This window comes from Haliaeetus leucocephalus, unplaced genomic scaffold (genome assembly GCF_000737465.1).
Source record: "Haliaeetus leucocephalus isolate CR32 unplaced genomic scaffold, Haliaeetus_leucocephalus-4.0 Scaffold451, whole genome shotgun sequence".
In the NCBI taxonomy this organism is placed as follows: domain Eukaryota; kingdom Metazoa; phylum Chordata; class Aves; order Accipitriformes; family Accipitridae; genus Haliaeetus; species Haliaeetus leucocephalus.
This window is the reverse complement of record NW_010972887.1, coordinates 7,993,911-8,013,262: the sequence shown is the minus strand read 5'-3', so window position 1 is coordinate 8,013,262 and position 19,352 is coordinate 7,993,911. Positions and strand designations below refer to the sequence as shown.

The following is a 19,352-nucleotide window of genomic DNA, read 5'->3' as shown; positions in this document are numbered from 1 at the left end:
TACATTCTCTTTAGATGTGCTACTTATAAACGTAAAGTTCAAAATGCTATGTAAAGAAAAAAAATAGCTGTGGTATTTACAAGAAGGATTTGGACTAGAAAGGAGCCGGCTGGACATACCACCCTCTTGACTAAGGTGCTGAAATCTAAAGAATAGAGTGCTATTTTCGGAGTAAAGAGTATGATTTTCTGCAGGATGAAGCCTTCTAGAATAGCCTGGCACTGTTTCAACCTTCCTATGCTCTGGATCACTCCAACAGGATGCAATCCTTGGCCGGCCAAAACCAGGGAAGGGACGGGAGACCATGAAGAGATCCTGGTCGCTGACAGTGGAGAGGTGACTGAGAACCAGCTAGCGAAGGTTAGAGTGAATGTCACATGAAACACCTTGCCATCTCTCATATAAAAACAATCTATCCTTTAATCTCTAAATCTGGTACACAGAAGTAGGATTTGGAGAGCACTTGGCAACAGTTCAGGACTCTCTCAGGTTTTCAGTTTAGAAGTTTTGGTGTTTGATTGGTTTTATCCTGATTAAGAAGGTAGCAGACGATGTTTCATCAGAACCAAGGCACAATTTACCTCCAAGTTTCAGCATTATTACTGAATGCTGCATTTTTATTACAGGTCCCATGTAAAGCTAAAATAGGTAAATAATTCCCCTATTATTTTTAATGAGAATTAACTTTCTGTAACACAGTAAAATCAGAATCAGAAAATACATTTTTAAAATACTGGAAGCAGACAGTGCAGAGAAGGTTGCTCGTCTCTTAGCCCAGTCTTGCTGTGGCTCATGTTGCTATTTAGGGCGATTGCATTGGATCCATTATGAGAAAATAATAGCCATCAATTTCTTTTTTGCACAAGCAGCAAGAGACACTTTGAAGTAACTTTATATTTCTACCGGTTCTGCAATGCTCTGCCTCAGCTAACATCCCATTCCATCACCACCGTAATACTTATCATCATCTACCCAGATAAACCATTTTTCAGCACTGCACATAGCTTGAAATAGTACTAAAAGAGGCAAAAGAATTCACTTAACTGCTTTGTCTGTGGAAAATATTTAAATATTTTTACTCAGTACAGTGAATTGGAATAAAATGGCTGCTTCAGTCATATAACTTCAGTCAAAGTTTATTGTTTGTATGACTTTTTCTTGAGAAGTACTAGAGACTAAAGAACTGTAAACTAACACAAGGATTTGAGTGATGTAAAAAATAAAAATGAATCAGAGCACAGGTATGATGATCCGTTTTCCATTCTTCCCCAGGTACAAAAATACTTCAAACACCACACTGACCCGAAGCAGAAAACAGTGAACGATACTACTCACATCATCAAAGTTTGACCTTTTGTCTTGTAATTTACTGTACTTATATGCAAGTTGGGGTCTGTGAGGACACACCAATGTGCCTGTGTGCAATGAATTACAGAAAAGAGGGCTAAGGCTCCCTGGAAGCTTCTTAGTACATGGCTAATCAGTGTGTAACTAGCCATGTAGAAGTACACAGCTAATCAGTGTGTAACTAGCCATGTTTTATAGGGAAATGCTCATGGAAGTGAGATTTTTTCCACTAAACCCCAGCACAGTTCTGTGTGGATTCCCACAAACTGCAGGCAATAAAATACCCAGTACATATTGTAACCGTTGTGCATTTCTATTAGGCATGAATGGCAAAAGCAAGAGGTTGCCATTCATGTTTTGGTACAGAAATCCTTCACTAAACCGCAAATGCAGAGCTGCTATGTGTTATTTTATTTAACTGCATAACACCATAGAAAAGTTAATTGTAGAACAGGTCTCTCCAAGAAGAGTTAAACCTCTCAAATCTGGTTCAACGAAGGACAGACACCCTTTGCATTTTCCCAATAACTGTTTATCAGCCAAACAAAGAAAACAGAGCTATGGAAGACAGCAGTCAAAAAGAAGATGACAGTCACTTAAACCAGGCTGGGTCTGGCTCTTTTTCACGCTACTGCTGGTGTAGGCTGCTTTTATAATACATTTTAAACGATAAGGCAGCCTGGACGAGAAGCTGCAAGTTTAAAGGGACAACTGGTGGGGACAGCGGCACTGATCTATTAGGTTTGGCAAACTGTTTCATGACTGAAAAAAGACATTTAAATCCCAGTAGGGATCAGCCTGACCGTGAATGCTCTCACATACAGAGCATCCATTTGACTACTCAAACCTCTGCATTTATTACCAGTCCAGAATCTTCCAACTCAACTGCAGAAAAATCCCGTCTCTTTTGATGTACCATTTCCCCCTTCTCCATCAAAGTATTCTATCTGAAGTACTTTGGATTGGGATAGAAAGTATTTGGATTTTGGACCAAATCCAAAGTATTTTGGACACTGGATTCTATCCAGAGGCCTGATTTTCATCAACCCATGTAATAAATACCTCTTCTTTGTAACCTCATAACAACTCCAGACAACTCATGTTATCTCACCACGAGTAACACAACTTTCCACATCTAAATCAATTACTTCTTTTTTTTGTGCGCCAAGACATGCCGTTTAGATTTGTTTTGCAGTCCAGTTTCATTACAATATGCTTAAAAGTATTTCATTGGGGAACTATGCAAAACTACACTGAATCGTTTCCCCCTTTAGCCCCCTCCAACCCCTCCTCCCATGGAAAATTTCTCCTTAATTTTCATGTGCTGAAAGTATGTTTTCAATTTTTAATGCAACTGTCTCACTTTTTGAAATGTTGCATTTTAGGAAGCCTCTTTGCACACTCAGCTGTTAATGTTTGCTTTAAAAATTTTTTACTCAAGTGGTGAAATAGAAAACTTGGTACAAAGTAAAAAGAAACTTAAATTAGGTACTAATGGCCTGGATTCAGATCTATCACATATGATAGTAATACCAATGTAACATTTATTTTATTAATAAGTGGACATAAAGCCAGTTAAGACAAATTTTGATAGTCTAATATTGCAAAGATACTTTTTCTTACACGAACTTTTAAGTGTGCCTAATGATTCCATGTATCACAAAGGCTACTTAGAGGTCCACAATCAGTGACTGCCTCTCTGATGCACAAACCCCAGTGCTTACAAATAGAATTACCAGGTTTTGGGTCTAAAGTTTTGCAGACACTTGGAACGTACTCAAAACATTGCTTATAGATTCAAATTTCAATCTCATTTCCCAGGCTTTCCTTTCTATCACAGAAAAACCTACAAAATACATTCAGAAATAGAAATGCCCTCAAATCACCGCCTTGAGGTTTTAGAACTAACAGGAAGTTTTCGCTTCTTAAAAAGCATTCTTTTCAAACCACGCAGAGTTCAAATGAGTTTTTATTTAGTTATCGCTTGCACATTATTAATCTGTTTAAGTCTATCAAAGCAATTAGTTAGGATTCTCCTGTATCATCTAATTAGATACAAATGCTGCATCACTTTTTGGGGAATGCTTTTCCATTTTGCAAAGAAGCATTCTCTTGACTAATTAGATTGGTATTGAATACTTTATGAAGCCCTATTTTTAGGCGAGTGATTCAACAAACAAATGTGCCTGAAGTATAAAGGAAACCTTTCTTCCTTCAATCTTATCTCATTGTATTGGTATCCAGGACTATAATACAGCTGTATACACGATACACTCTGGCCTTTGGTTTGAGAAAGACATCTTCATCTTACTTGTAAACACAGAGTATTAAGAATACATGGCAACAACCAGAAAATTGATCTGCACCGAACGACTTAATTAAAATGATACATTTTAAATTGCCCTAGTGCCGAATGGGTTTATACCAGTCCAACTACCTTTGGTATTGAATTATTCTGAACCGTATAAAGGACAGCGTTATAACGTACTATAACAAGGCTTCTGTATTCCTAATTTATACTATTTTTGATGCTGTAGAACTTTTTAGGACCGCAAGACCCCAATTTAACCACTCTATAAAAAATGATAGCTATTTGGATGAATTCACTCATAAATATCAGAAAAACTTCAAGGGTCCAGACCACTGTACCTGTCTCTACACCCACAGTCAACGACCTTTACCAGTAGCCCACTGGACATGCCCCAGCTCAGCCAGCCTTGCTTACCTGCACGTGGATGGACAGAACCCTATAGTATTTGGTTTCCTGCCGGACTAGATGACCAAAGCTGTCCGTTCAGACCTACTATTTAGGAAAAGATTCTCACACAGAAAGACTGATTTATGTTCACGGATTCTAGCTGATCATTAAGAGCACAAAATATGAATCTCTTCTCTTGGGGCATTTTGGACCAGCATGCTTTTACTAATCAGAAGTTGTAACCTTCCATCCGATATCCTTCCCACTAATGTTCATAGTGCAGGTAAAAATTGGAGTTCACTGAGGTGCAATGTATCCCCAATTTAGGAGATTTAACTGTGTCATTAGAGTTGTCCAAGGCAATGGCTGAACTCAGAAGGAGCACCATTCTTTTAACGTTCTTTACTTAATGTATGTATAGTACCAAAACCTGAAACTTTCTCAAAGTATGACCACCTTTTAACACATCTATCTGTGTAACGCCCAGAGTTAGGAGGAACTGATGTTTTCACTTCCAGTGAAAGAATGGAGAAAGTACATGCTTTCAAGAACCTCCTTTGTGTACACATGTGCACGTATGCATACACACAGCATCTCTGCAAGGGTTTTGACAAAAAGCAAAACTGAGCTATGCAGCAATCAAAAAAGATGGCAGGAAACAAAAGGATTTTCTTTTTAAACCTCAGCTCTGTCTACTCAATAAGAATTTAATAAATACAGCGGTCACCCGATAGAGTCCACAGAAGAATACAGAAGAGTCATAATGCTCTTTCAGGCCTTCCACCACATTAATTTTTTTCTTTACAAGGGAAATGGGTCAAAAATGTGTGCATGTGAGACAGGTCTACTTTACTGTCAAAATAATGTAAGCGCTCAGATTTTTTTAAAAATTAAGACTGGTATTTGGTATGCAATTTAAATCAACCAAGTTATTCTGTAGGTAAGAATCATGTCACCCTTATCAAAGCCTTTCCTAGGAAACATTATGAAATAGAATAGTACTAACCTATATGCTAATACGAAATGAGGACACGTTATTACATCCACTTTGTCACTTTAGGGGAACTTGTATAATGAAACGTGGAACTTGTATAATATATGATGTCCATCTTCAGCAACCCACAAATCTAGGAAAAGCAAACCTGGACTCGGATGTTTTATCTTTTTTTTTTTTTTTTTTTTTTTTTTAAATGGCCAAAAGCCATTCCATTCATATGTTTACTTTTTAATGGTCTTGTTTCAATGTGCAGGCACAAAGCTTTAACAATCTTACACAAACTGGTTATTGTTTTAATTCTCTAAAACAAGATAGCAAGTATAGTATTCCATAGCACAGGAGAGTTGCAAAGCAATGTTCCTAGCTGAGGATTTTGAAGGACTAGGTTTTCTACAACATAAAGAGAAATTACACTTGAGGTCTTTTTCTGAACAGCTTTTCTTCAGTTCCTTTTCTTCTTTCTCCATCACGCAGTGATGATGCATCACTAGTATGTACCAGTTCTGCAATTGGGAAGGCCACCTTTTCTGGGTCCCCTTTAAGTTTTGTTTGACTAGGAATTTCTGCCTCCTCCAAAACCCATCTTGCCATAAGAAAGTCACAATTCTTAAAGTATTTTGATTTTTTATGCAATGCTTTTCCAGAATTTAGCATTTTGGAACAAGTATGAGTAAATCTTAATTCTCTGTGGCTTCAGGTATCCTTCATGGCTATAACAGTGAAACTTTTCTACACCAATTGCCATTCTCTTAGCTCTATAAGAAACATCAAAAGCTCTAGAAGAGTCTATCAGGGAAAGTTACCATGACTCCACATCAAGAAAAAAAGATGACTGCAAAATGTGGAAGAAAAAAGCAATCTGCGCCTACAAGAGTGAGAATTCAGACCTTCCAAACCAACTGCCACAACAGAAGAGGATATTAATAGAGGAAAATCTGCTTTGTCACAGTGGGATCGCTCTTGCTAACATAACACACAGATTCATTAGAAAGTGACCGCTGCAGACATTCACATTTGTCCAAAAAAGTGATAAGGAAGTTATAATTAACATAAACTTAAAACTCTAACAGCAACACACTGATTCTTATGAAATGATTTAGCTCTAAGTATTTTAAAGTTTCAGACCAAAGTTAAAATTACTTCAAAAGGAGATCCAAGCATGTGAATAAACAAACTTCTTGTTACAATTCTCATGTTTCAGGCTTCCAAAAATCTGAAATTATTATAGTTTTATAATGGTTTAATAATGAAGATTATATGAATTTCAGGAACATCTGATACAGAATGTTCTTAAGGTATCTAATAAATAGATGCAGAAAATAAATAGGTAACAACTATTTATAAGTGTTCTACTTGACAGCTTTGCTGTACATTAATGACTTACCAATTGCTAGAGAAATATAAATTTGTGAAAACAAAATATTTTAATGTAACTAATTCAAAACCTGAACATGAAAACTCAATTAGATTTTAGATAAACAGTTAAAAAAAGGAAAAAATCAGATTGGTGGAAATATGGTGAAAGGCTCTGAGCTTCTGGCATAACAATTACCGCATTAGCCCTAGATCTCCATTAACTGTGCACTGTGCTATCAAAAATTAAGCAATAAAAGGTAAAAATTAAAATCATACTCCCATATCTTAAATGCGGAGGTCTCCATAAACTGTATAAACCTCCTTTGTATTAGACACCTGAAGTTCAGGACACAGCAATATTTAAATCATTTGAATAATTCAGACAGAGTTTCTGTGCAAGAGAATGTCAGAAACATAGTAGGATTGCAAATTAAACCTGTAAATTATGCTTTTGTGCCAAAGTAATAAGTCACATGACTATACTATTTTTAGACACATGGTATTTTTTCTCCAAGTGCTATTTTTTAAATTGTTTACTGAATTATGTATCTCTACTCAGCAATTTCCCTAATGAAAATACTCTTAAGATATTAAAAAAAAATGATAACATAAAAATCAGCTATTCAGACACCTTAATGCAAACTCTACAGCCTTATCTGCCATAAATATAATAGTGTTTGAGAGCTTAGGCTGCCTCTCTGAAATCTGGTATGCTACAAACCTGTACAACATGATAGATGAATCGCTAGCATTAGTAGATCATTACTTACTGTCTTTCAGTGATACACTAATTGAATGTGTAAGTATTTGGAGAATTTGGCCCCATTGTTTCACTTAAGAGACAGATAGTTCTCTCTGTTTTCTAAAAGAGGACTCAGAAGTTCAAGGATATTTAAAAAAAAGAAAAAGTGGGTGATTTTAATCCTTTTAAATGCTTTCACTCCATGAAAATTATGATAAATATTTCTTTCTTGATATACAAGAGGTCCATTAATTATAATTTTAATCATTTTTAAATGAATCTCTATGAAGATTTGTATACATGACCTTTCCTTCCATAGCTTCTTTTTCTACTTACACTGGTCTGAGTCAGCTGTTTTATGACTATACCGTTCGATTTAAAAATACTTTCTTGCCCTCATATTAAAACATCACATTTGGTTTGTTATTTAGGATCTGTGAAATAAGTAATGCAAATAAAAAGTACTTTTTAATGTACTAATTAACAGTAGGGCACAGGACTAAAAAAAAAGAAAACAAACAAACAAACAAAAAAAGCCTGACCTTTTTCCTCATTAAGCATTAGATTGAAGGTGGATATGTTCATCTTGTTCATTCCAAGCTGAAAAATAAAGAATCAGTTGAAACAGAAGATAAGCAATAGTAAGCAATACAGTCCACTTATGACGTTAAGATCAATATTAAATTATTCTTAATGATTTCTTCATATTTATAAACACTTAATCAGAAAGGTTTCGTAGAATAATATTCTTCCTTTGAAACTCTGAAATAACTGTTTCCACTTCATATTTTGTACACACTTGATTTCCATAAAACATCATGAGCACAGAAAAAAATCATCTAATATTTAAGAAAATACTAAAGTACAACTTTTTAAAAAATCTACTCTACTAAAGTTTAATCTGTATTCCGGCAACAAAAATGATAAAGTTCTCGACTGTACACACACACCACTACTTTCAAATAAGATTTTGTGCTTCATGAGTGAAGAACTTCTTTCCTGTGTGGCTGTCCCATCCCCTTCACTCAGAGATTTACTTTTAAGAAAGCCGAGGTATTTTTGGCCCACTAAAATGAGCAAAGTACCTAAATATTAGTGTCTGTGTATTTTGGGGTTGACTTTTTATATAACAATTATCAGACATATTCACACTGACACCTTAATAAGGATAAATTTCATTGTCCAATAAACAGTGAAGACTGCAGTCTGGCTCCTAGAAAACGAAACATTTGTTTTTACGATAATAAAAAGCATTCTATTCTCTAATTCAGTACAGGGGTTGTGAAACTCTCCTTGGAGGTGTTTTGCCATCCAAACATGACATCGTTAGGTTTAATGTAGAGCAAGATGGTACCTGGTAACGATGCTCAACTCTGTCCTGCCAGTTATCCATGGCTTTGCTCACTTGATGCACTACTATAAAACCTGATTTTACTGCATGCACAGTAAAGGTTTGATTCTTTTCAGGAGGAACTAAACAAAAGGGTGAATCACATTCAAGCTTGACAAGTATAAGAGAATTCCACCAGCTCGTCAAAGCAGAGAAAAGAAAAATGAGACTAAAGACCGCAGGCACCCAGAAATTAAAACCACGTGTCCCTTTAAGGATGTAGTACATCCAAGAGTTTAAGAACAAAGCTCCAAAAAAGATGCGAACCTAGGAAAAGCACTACTTTATCCCAATCGAAGTACGGTATGTTGTGCCAGGTACTAACTTAAAACTCAAACAGTCCTTTATTCTCTGAAAAGGCTTGAAAAAATGTCTCTGGAAATGCAGACAGTAGGGATGTAACACAGATATTTAGCATGTTCTGGCACCATGCTCCAAAAAGTGAGCTACTGGAAAAAATGTAGGCAAAGAACCATTTAGTCAGCTCCTTATCACAACATATTTAAAGCTTGATCAAAAGAAATTCATTTAGTAACACAAATATATTCTGTCACAAAAAACTCCATAAACAAAGCCATTAGTGTCATGAACAAATGCCATAAACTCTTGGCAGAAAAATCTAAGAAATATAAATTCAAGCTACAGACAGGTACGATAGCTTCCCACATTTGTTTTGCACGTATTTATTTCTTATGTTACGCTTCAGCCTACCATCTCAATGGAAATCTGAATTCAAGGAAATCAGTGGCAAACTTCCAAAGGCTGCTGAACCTGAATTTCACTCCATTTTAAATAAGAGCTTTGCAAAGCATTTCAAAGCATTTTATTTAAGAAAAAAGGTCCTTTGGTTCATTTTTTTGTAATGAAAACTGCCACACATAAAGACTTTAAATACCACATACCTCAAACTGTAGTATATTATCAGGAATAGAAAAAGTTTGCAGGGAAACAAAACAAACCTAATCCCACAATTAAGTTGACGGAATTACAGAAACTGAGGATCTGAAGAGGGATCTCAGGAGAGCAATCCGCTCAGCCCACTGCCAGTGGCGGAAGGTCAAAATTACCAAGATCGTCTTTGAAAGCTGCTTCTTTATGCATTTTTAAAAATTTCCTATCATAGATTTCATGACAGTTATAGGTAAAATATCCCAGTTTTTCATCCATATTTGCAGTCAGGTATGAGGTAAAACAAAAAACCTTGGATTGCTTTCTCTTTACATCTATCCTAAATTATCCTTTGGGCAAATTGAACTTGCCTTTTCTTTTTTTTTTTTTTTAAATCTACAGAGCAACTGCCTCCATTGCTTTTATAAGAACCTCTTATCTTTTTAAAACCTTATGCCCATCCTACAGTGTTCTCTTTCTTCCTAGAATAAACAAACGCAATCCTTTCAGCTGTTCTTTAACAGTCCTGCTTTCTAAATCTGTCACTAGCTTGTTGCTCTCCTTTGCCTTCTTCTGGCTAATATAAATTTTCTTTAAAAGGCAGTGCCCAGTACTGCAAAATATATTCTACCTAAGGTCTCACTGACAGCAAACACGTACCGAGTCTTGTGTCACTGGTACTACACAATGTAAAAATTTCCAGTGGTCTAGGAATGAAAATTTGTGATTTCTTTTTTTTTTTTTCCCAAGCTCTCCAATTGTCTTCCTCTTACAGAGGGAACATGCAATGGCAACTCAGAAGTTTCTGAAAAAGTTATTATTCTTAATGCACTTTTTCAAGCAAAACATAAGTACAAAAACTAAGAGACGTTTTTAAGGACTGAAGAGATCCGTATGGAAGGAGAAGCTCAAGAAGAGAAGGTTTAGGGGAGACCTTTCTGCTGTTTTCAACTAGCTAACATGTGGTTAAAGAGAAGATGGAGCCAGAGTCTCTTCTGATGCCCATAGTTAAAGACAAGCAGCAGACACATGTGCAACACGGAAAGTTTTGTTAACACATATTAGGAAAATTAAAGCTCTGGGGGGATCTTCTCAATGTGTATGAATACCTGAAAGAAGGGTGCAACGAAGATGGGGCCAGGCTCTTTTCCAGCGGTGTCCAGTAACAGGACAAGAGGTAATGGGCCCAGATGGAAACACAGGGGGTTCCCTCTGAACATCAAGAAACACTTTTTTACTGTGAGGGTGACGGAGCACTGGCACAGGTTACCCAGAGAGCTGGTGGAGTCTCCATCCATGGACATATTCAAAAACATGATCCTGGGCAACCTGCTGTAGGTGACGTTGCTTGACCAAGGGGGTTGGACAAGATGACCTCCAGAGCTCCCTTCCAACCTCAGCCATTCTGTGTGACCTCCAGATATCCCTTCCAACCAGTATCACTCTATGGTTACATGATAATTCTGTCTCATGACATCCCCAGCTACTGGTTTTGTTAACTTCAACAGGAAACATTACACAGTGCTTCATTAATACAAGCGTACACATCTTTTCACCCAACATAATGGAGAAAAGAATCCCTTCACTTATATGCTCAACAATTCACTTTTCTCAAAGTCCAGGTTTTCTTACAGACACTTGTCTTAAAACCTGTTCACATCCCAGATTCACCAAATTCAATGACAACATGAGAATAACATCCTCCTTGGAATGCCATGAAATCTGAAAGCCTGCTTTCAAGAATTTAGAATATTAAGTATGGAAGCCAGAAAAACAAATATTTCTAAATATAGCCGCAACATTAGGTTCCATAGGTACAATTTACAAATGCAAAGGAAAAAAAAAATCAGAAGATCTTCCGAATTTTCATAAAATCCTACTAAAGAAGACTGCTCTTCTGTTAGCTCTCTCTACTGAAAGGGACAGCTCTCTAAAAAATAGAGATTCAAAATGAGTTGTGAACATCAAGTACTCTGTGGGAATACTATACATATTGGTTCAGAGGTGATCAGACAGGTTTCTGTATTTTTTCTGGAGAAGAAAGTACTGATAAGAATGAAAATGTACCAATGTGTTTAAAAACCTTACTTTGATGCAACAAATATAGTACAGACTCTACGCTGACTCATTAAGTTGTCCAAACAGTCTATTGTAGATTAACATAATTTTATTTAAAAATAAAAACATACAGATTTCTTCAACTGGGGCACTTCAGATTAGGGATCTCTTTAGTCTTTTCTGGAGGGATTTAAAAAAGCTTTGGAGAAATCTTAAAGCTATGGAATTAGCCTGGTATTTATAGCTCAGTTTCCTAGCGTGTTCTTTGAGCTTCCTAGGACGTTCTTTTTCTCCATCTGCTGGTTGTTGACATGGTATAACCTTATATTTTGATTATGAAAATGTATAAGAATAAGAGCATTTCATTTTACATTTTACTGTAAAGTTCTGGCTTCATCTCAGGGCAAGGCAGCTACTACAATATAATCTAGGTCAAGAATGGTGCTGCATATTTTCTGATACAGATAACTGGAGTTCTATTGTTTAATTATGTCAAAATATATTACTACCAATTATGACTAATACTCCATATGAATCACACTGTCACAAAACGGTAATTTTCTTACCATTAAAATACTGTGCTTCATATGCTGTTTCAATACAATCTGTTAAATCTAGGTCAAGAATGCTTTTTTCTTCTTTGTTCTGTTATCAAAAAGGTCCACGTATGGGTGCACTGTCTATCTTTGTACAAAGATATGAATTGCTAAATTGTTTACTTTCCTATTCAGAACCATTAAATGTTGAAGGTGTCTGCTGTTCTTCTGTTTAATTTTTTTTTAATATTGGCTCAAATCTTTTGTATCATACTACTTGAAATACATTTTGTAACAAACTTTATTACCACAGCATAAAACTAGCAAAATAAAATCAAAAGTTTCTCAGCCTAATAAATGCATTGATTAACTTTTGCATACTTACCTACATTACTCCTCATGGTCTTGCTTCTCGTTACCTTGGGGATCTTTAGGCTTCTTAAAATTCTTGATGCACTTTCAGCTTTGCTTTAGATAGTCTCCTGTTTAGATCTCGAGAAGGGGCTATGTCCATTGAGGCTGGCTCCTTGTCTTACTACACCCCTCATCTAAGGAACTTGTGCACCCCACGTTACATCTGTTGAGACAGTTGCATTATTTAAATTAAAGAATGAGCCAAATATTTTTATTTCACTTTTCTTGATTGCTTTGTAAACCCTTATCCAATTACTTTGTAGTATAAGCTGTAATAATATCTGCTTTTAAAGAAGGGTAGGATGGCTCTGCCTGGAACTGATGAAAAAAAAGATACCTTTTACTACGTTACAGTGGTTCACTGTCCAGAAGAGCAAGTAGATTTCTATAAAAATGAGTATATGGATTTTTATGACGGAAGTAGTATGCATACCAAAAAAGGTCACTTCTTCAGACAACTTGAGTTGTACTGATGCATGCTAAAACCCTTCAACTACAAAGGCAAAAAGTCTAGGCTTTAAAGAGTTACGATACTGCAAATGGCCTTGGTTATGTAAAAGGTTCCACCAGTAATGTTGATGAGCTCTTAAATTAGTCTTTGCACAGGTACACAGATACTGGTGAACCCCCAGCTGAACCAGAACCTGGGTTATTCCATAACACCTGCCTGTTACTGAGCCATTTCCTTCAGAATCACCACCAAAATGTACCTGCAGTCCTCCACCGGCTCAGAGTTAGCGAGGCTTTGATCGTGCCAGTTTCAATTTCTCTGACACTGAAAGGAGTTAACAGTCTTTGCAAGACTTTAAGTCAATTAATTAGTTCTTTTAGAGGTGAAATGGACTGGAGTTCATTAGGTTAAAGGCATATCCAAAAGAGTTAATGTAGGCTTTTAAAACATTATACCTGAAAGCCTGAGGACTCAGTAAGGGCACAGTTAGGGATTACAAATACACATTTAACAAATTCAGAATTATTGGGGATTTTGCTTTTTTAAAAAATAAATCTGCAATTAAAATAGATGCAACATAGCCAATCAATGCTTTCTGAATCTTACAGAAAGTCTAATGAATTTGTTCTGATTTACAGATCACGTATCTGGAATCTCTTTTAAAGCCATTTGTCATTACAGTAAAGGTCTCAGTTGCTGTTGTTAAAACCTTCTCCCCTAACAGAAAACCCAGTGATACAAAATGTGAATGAAAAATTTCAGCCAAACAAACAGGGTATAAGCACATTAGTCACATAAAGTACATTGGCTGCAAACACCAAATACAGTATTTACTACAATTATTAAAATATCTTAGTTAAGTTTATAAGCAAACCCTTTTGCTTTCTTGGTGATGACCTGCTGTTTGGCTTTCATTGACCTTATTAGTAGCACTAATTTATCTGAGTTATCAGTTGATCAGAATCTTCCCAATTTATGGGCAAAATTGGGGCACAGCGTTTTGTAAAAATGGGCACCAATGAGTCTTGGTTGTTCCAAACTGCATTAACCAACCCAGTAGAGCCTTTCAGCAAACAGTTTTTTCATATGCAAGCTGCTTAGAAGAAAAATGATTAACTCGCTAAAGTTCTTCCCCAAACAGTATAACTTCGAAAATTACATCCCTATAAAATTATGAATATATGCTTAGATTTTCTTGAAGACTGGGGCACTAGACAGCTTCTGTGTTTAAGCACTATACATTTAATGCTTCTGAACATTACAGGGCTTACCTGTTCTTAATACTGAATGTTTTTATGTATCTAGAATACTAACAAGGCACATCCAGTCCACAGATATTATTAAAATGATTAAAATAATCATACATAACAACAAAATTACCATTATTGCTATTAGTAAAGCCTCCTCCCCTTAGTTGAAAGGGTTAAACAACTTTGTTGAACAAACAACACTGTGAGTTTACAAACAGAAAGAGTCATAAAGCTCTAAATACTGAATATATGTGACTGGAAAAAAATACTGCATTTTAGCAGGTGAAGAATTGGGGTATTCAATGGACAGAGCTGCAGCAGAGGTTACTCACAACAAAGTCAGACATACTGTGAAAGGAGAACGATACAAATCTCACAGAGTTTGAGACACACTGAACTTTCTCCTGTGAAGCATCCACAAGGTTGGGGTCTGACCAATGGGCCTCAGCTACCAGCTTCAGCTTATCAACAAACTGAATACCAATGTTTTCTAAATTACTCCAGAAATTCTAAATCTTAAAATCTAACATATAAATGGCATAACTTAAACATAAGAATTTCTTCTTCAATTGTAGAAATGACATAATTTTTTAACTTGTTTCTGCTGTATATAAGCTGCATGAAATATTTCAAAGAATGAACATTTTTACATAGGTTATTCATAAAATTATAGATAAATAAGAATCCATGGCTTCACAACATAGCTTATCTTTACAGTAACAAACAACAGAAAGATGATATAACCTACCATTAAAGAATTTGCATACAAATAAATTTTAGATCATAAGTTCACTATGGATATTACATTCTTCAGATAAAATTATTTATTAATGTTTAAACACATTGAAAGGTATCGATAAGAGACATTTTTATGAAGAACTTCCCCACAGCATATAATGCTAATCACAGTAAACACTGTAAAACTAATTTACTGGTAACAATTTCAATAGATGGACAGAAGAGCCCCAAACCAAAACGTAAGTCATGCTAGGGCTTAAAATAACTAGGTCATGTGGACAGTACTAAGGATTGAAGTAGCATCAGTAAAAGAAGCTTCTAATAAAGGCCTCAAGAAATCTACAGAAACACATTATCAAAATGAATTCAAATAAATAACCTGATTTTTAACATATCTAAATAAAATAGTAACAACAAATGAATGACAAAAATTGTCCATACTGAGCATACAGAAATGGAAATATATAAGTAAAGATGTAATTACAAGTTTCTGCTGAAAAAATAGACATTACTTTAATTATGCATATGCCATTTACAAACTCACTAGCATCAAAATATTAGCACCATAGAGACAGATGACCAGCTACAGAATACAGTTTTATGAATACTAAGCATAGACTACTGGTGATAATCAAAAGGCTCCTACACGGTGAGCCAAGAGAGTTTTTGTGGCTAATTCAATAGGCTGTGCATTGCTTTTCCCCTCCTGAAAGTCTTGTTCTCATTCTCCTTTAAACCAGCCTTCCTATCTTTCTTTGCCTATTAGGAGCTACCAGTTTGTGTGATAAAGAATTAAAAATAAGCGTTTAAAAAAAAACTGCAAAGGATTTTATTTTTCAAGTAAAAAATTGGACACTTAGCATTGAAAAAAGCACTTATACTTCTGAAGTCTGCTATTTAATGTAAGGTGATTGTCACAGACTGTCCTAGCTGTTAGTAAACAGCACTGCATCACACGTGAAAAGAGCAGTTTATCATTCAGAGATAAGTACAGGACTTACACAGTGGCTACAATATGTTTATTTTTCAGTTGCATATATATCCGTAACAATAAACTTCCCAATGAGCTCTCACCAAGTTGCAGGAATCTAATGGTGAATGTATTTCTGGGGAATAGACATCTGTTTTTTCAGTGCATGTGCTGTCTCATTCTCTTTGTGAGCTTTCTATTTACATAACAAGTCTGTGCTAACACATTAAAAAAATCCTGTCCCCATCTAATCTCTTAAGATACATACAATATTCTTACAACTATGGTATTTGATGTATCTAAAATTAAAGATACTCTACTTTTCATAAGAACAAATGAAAAATACCAGAAAACGATCTTCCAGTAACAGAAACAAACTCAGTAACTTTTCAATTGTGTGCTGTCACAAATGAGTAGTGAAAGAGAATGGCAGTCAGCCAGTTCTCTTTTGTCTTCAGGTAGGTCTTAAATATGTTTCTGCTAAACCAATCAACTTGATTATTGGCTGTTCCTCAGGTTATTCTTCCCATTTACCCTGTGGCATAACTGAAAAACACTCCTCCAGAAGAGTTAAACCCAAATCAGAGCCACAGGCTCCATGCTGGAAAACACTGGCAAAAGCTTAGAGACCTGTTTACAAGCATTGGGTCTGATTTTATTTTCAACAATTGCTATTTTTATTTTGTTAAGTGGAAAAATCACACAAAATTATATTTAGCGGTTGCATCATCTTCCATAACACTAAAACCACGGTATCATTAATTTCTAGAGGTGGCACTGCTTTACCACCAGATAAACAACACTGCCTGTAGCACCAGCCTACTGAAAGCCCACCGTTATTTTCTGACATATCAAATAAACCAGAAGAAACAATTTTAAAATTTGAAATCACTGTGTTTACTATCCATACGTATGTGAGAAGAAGAGAGAGTGGCAAAGAGAGGATTCACCTACCTCAAATCAGGAAGACTGGTGGAGGTAATCCACAAGGTTTTGGTGGGTCTCTGAACTTTTGGAAAGAATTAGAGAAGTGCTGTTTGTTCAAGTCTTTATGTTTCTTTGCCTGTTTTGTTGCGATAAAGCCGCTTCTTCCTGCAATAAAATACACGCTGTACTAAACCAAGATTTGCAGAAAGACAAGTTATCAATACCTGCGCTTCACGTAGACTGCACAGCTTCTCTAACAGACTGCTTCACTACACAAAAACCATGGGAACATTCAGAAAAGCAAACATTGAACAAAACTGGTGAGTTTACCTAGGCACACTCAGTGGTCAGTGAAGAAAGGTAGAGTTCAAAGTGTGATTTAAAATAAATTAATCTGATCCTAAATACAGCTGTATTCTGAACTGCCCTCTAGAAGGATCTCTTTCTTCATTGACCACAAACACAAAATCAGAAGAATACCCTAGTGTCCAACAGTTGGGTCCAAATTTGGCTATATCCTCCACTGCTTTACACTTTCACAGAATTTAAAGCTACAGAAATAGAGCCCGCACAGCTGGAGAATGGATGAAAGGACTTTTAAATGTGATATTCTTGAGAAGATCTACCATAAAACTTCAGACAAATAAAATTGTAAAAGAAGATACCCACTTTTGCTTATTTATATCTAATTTATATACACCTCTCTCTCTCTCTCTCCACACTCACACGCATACACATATATATAAATTAACATAAAAACCCCAATGTAGCTTAGATACCATTGAAAATAGATTTTAGACTTGTAGGCATTTTTCCCTAAAATGCCTTGTAGATTTTTCACCTAAAACAAACACAGCTACAACTAATTCTGTGACTTGGACGTGTGATGGAGAATCACGAACTCAGCCTAACCAGAGCCTTGTATTTAATTTTATTCTTATAACCAGCATAAACAGTGAGCGAAAACATCTTTGCATGACTACACTTGGACTAACTACAGGGAATGACAGGATTTTCAGGTTTCCCCAACGTAGACTCAGAACCTTGATCAATTCAGAAGACCTGGCTTAAATCAGGGCTCTGTTAGCTCCTCAGCAGAAAGCTTGAAAACTATGGGGACACCAGGTTTTTTCCTTACTTCTTCATTTTCCTGGGACCCTTCCCGAGGAGGAAAACCCCTACGTGTAGCCCCCCTTACTCAGGTTAGAGGGCACAACTCAACCCTCTGCTAAAAGGCTCCTCCTGCTCCAGGCTGCGGGTCGGTGCTGCTCCCTCTCCTGCGCAGAGGCTAACGCCGGTCCGGTGAGTCAGATAAGGGAGCCGATTTGTGTATTTCTGCTGGATTAGTCTTAACCTAGATCGGTTCCCTAATCTCTGTGGCTGGAGGAATGCTCGTGCTGGACTAGACGCTTAGGAAGGAGTGGCACGTGTACAGGAATGAGTAACTCGAAGTGGAAGGAACAGCAGCGAATTTGGCTCATGCCAGTCCAAAGTGCTTGGGGAAACCCAGTTTGTTTGCTCATTTATTTTATTTTAGAGTGCCGTAGTATTGAAAATACCTTCTTATCTCCTGTTTTCATAGGAGGACCACAGTATATTTCATTGTTTAAATAAAAGCAATATTTATCTGTCTACATATTCAAAATGTATGATCCTAATTCTAAAATTTAACTGTTATGATCCCAAAGAGCAGGTAGGCATGTCTAAAAAAATCTGCTTTGAGTGCCTGACTAGAGACATCATAAAGCTGTTGGAAATAATAATATTCCTTCCTTACTGATTAGAATTCACATCTATTATTCAAATATTTGCCAGACACAGTATCTGGAGAAAATGAAGTTAAAACATAACGGATGACATAAGAAAACAAGAAGCAAATATCCTACCTTCCAAGACCACCTTTGCATGAACATATGGCTTTTTCCAAGTATACTGTTCTTTTGTATGACAAGTTGGCCATATTAATAACACTTCAAAAATGCATTTTAACTGCCTAACAACACAATATACCAAGTGAAAACCATTAAAGCTAAACCAAATACAATAACAACAGGCAGGTCTCTCAGAAAAGCTAATTTAAAAATTAGCTATAGCTATAAGGCTAACATACTAACACATTTCTTTTACTAACATGACATATAGCTATAAGGCTAACACACAAACATATTTATTTTATGTATGTGATATATAGCTATAAGGCTAACATACTAACATTTTTCACAGATTTGGCAACAGTATCATTTGAGTGGATGTAGCTTTGAATGGAGAAGATGTAAGAAGGGATACTATCTATTTTTTTGTCTCCAGTTACAGGAAAAAAAAAAAAAAAGAAACGGAGTTTTAATTTGCAAGAAGAGAAAATCAGAGACATCAATTTAGTCAATAGTCTCAATCCTATAAATCCTGCATATCTGATACTTTCATAAAGAAAGTGACAAGTACTAATAATATATCTTACAACCATGAAAAGACTTTTATTTTATAAAAAGCCTTGGTTTTGACAGGAAAGGTGCATGCTACTATTCAGAAACAGCATACATGCAGTCTTCACCCCACAATTTAAAAACTGAATGAAAACAATCAAATTGAC

General features: G+C 35.9%; 1 protein-coding gene across 7 annotated transcripts in view; it reads right to left on the bottom strand.

Annotated features, from left to right (window-relative positions):
- Nucleotides 1–19,352, bottom strand: part of MBD5 (methyl-CpG binding domain protein 5) — a 104,617-nt gene that overhangs the window by 57,708 nt on the left and 27,557 nt on the right. For all 7 annotated transcript variants that reach the window (XR_774855.1, XR_774854.1, XR_774857.1 and 4 more), the window contains exons 2-4: nt 16,790–16,927; nt 12,398–12,589; nt 7,683–7,740 (exon numbers count right to left, since the gene is read on the bottom strand). The gene's annotated coding sequence lies outside the window, so the exon portion shown is untranslated. The remainder of the gene's footprint in view (nt 1–7,682; nt 7,741–12,397; nt 12,590–16,789; nt 16,928–19,352) is intronic.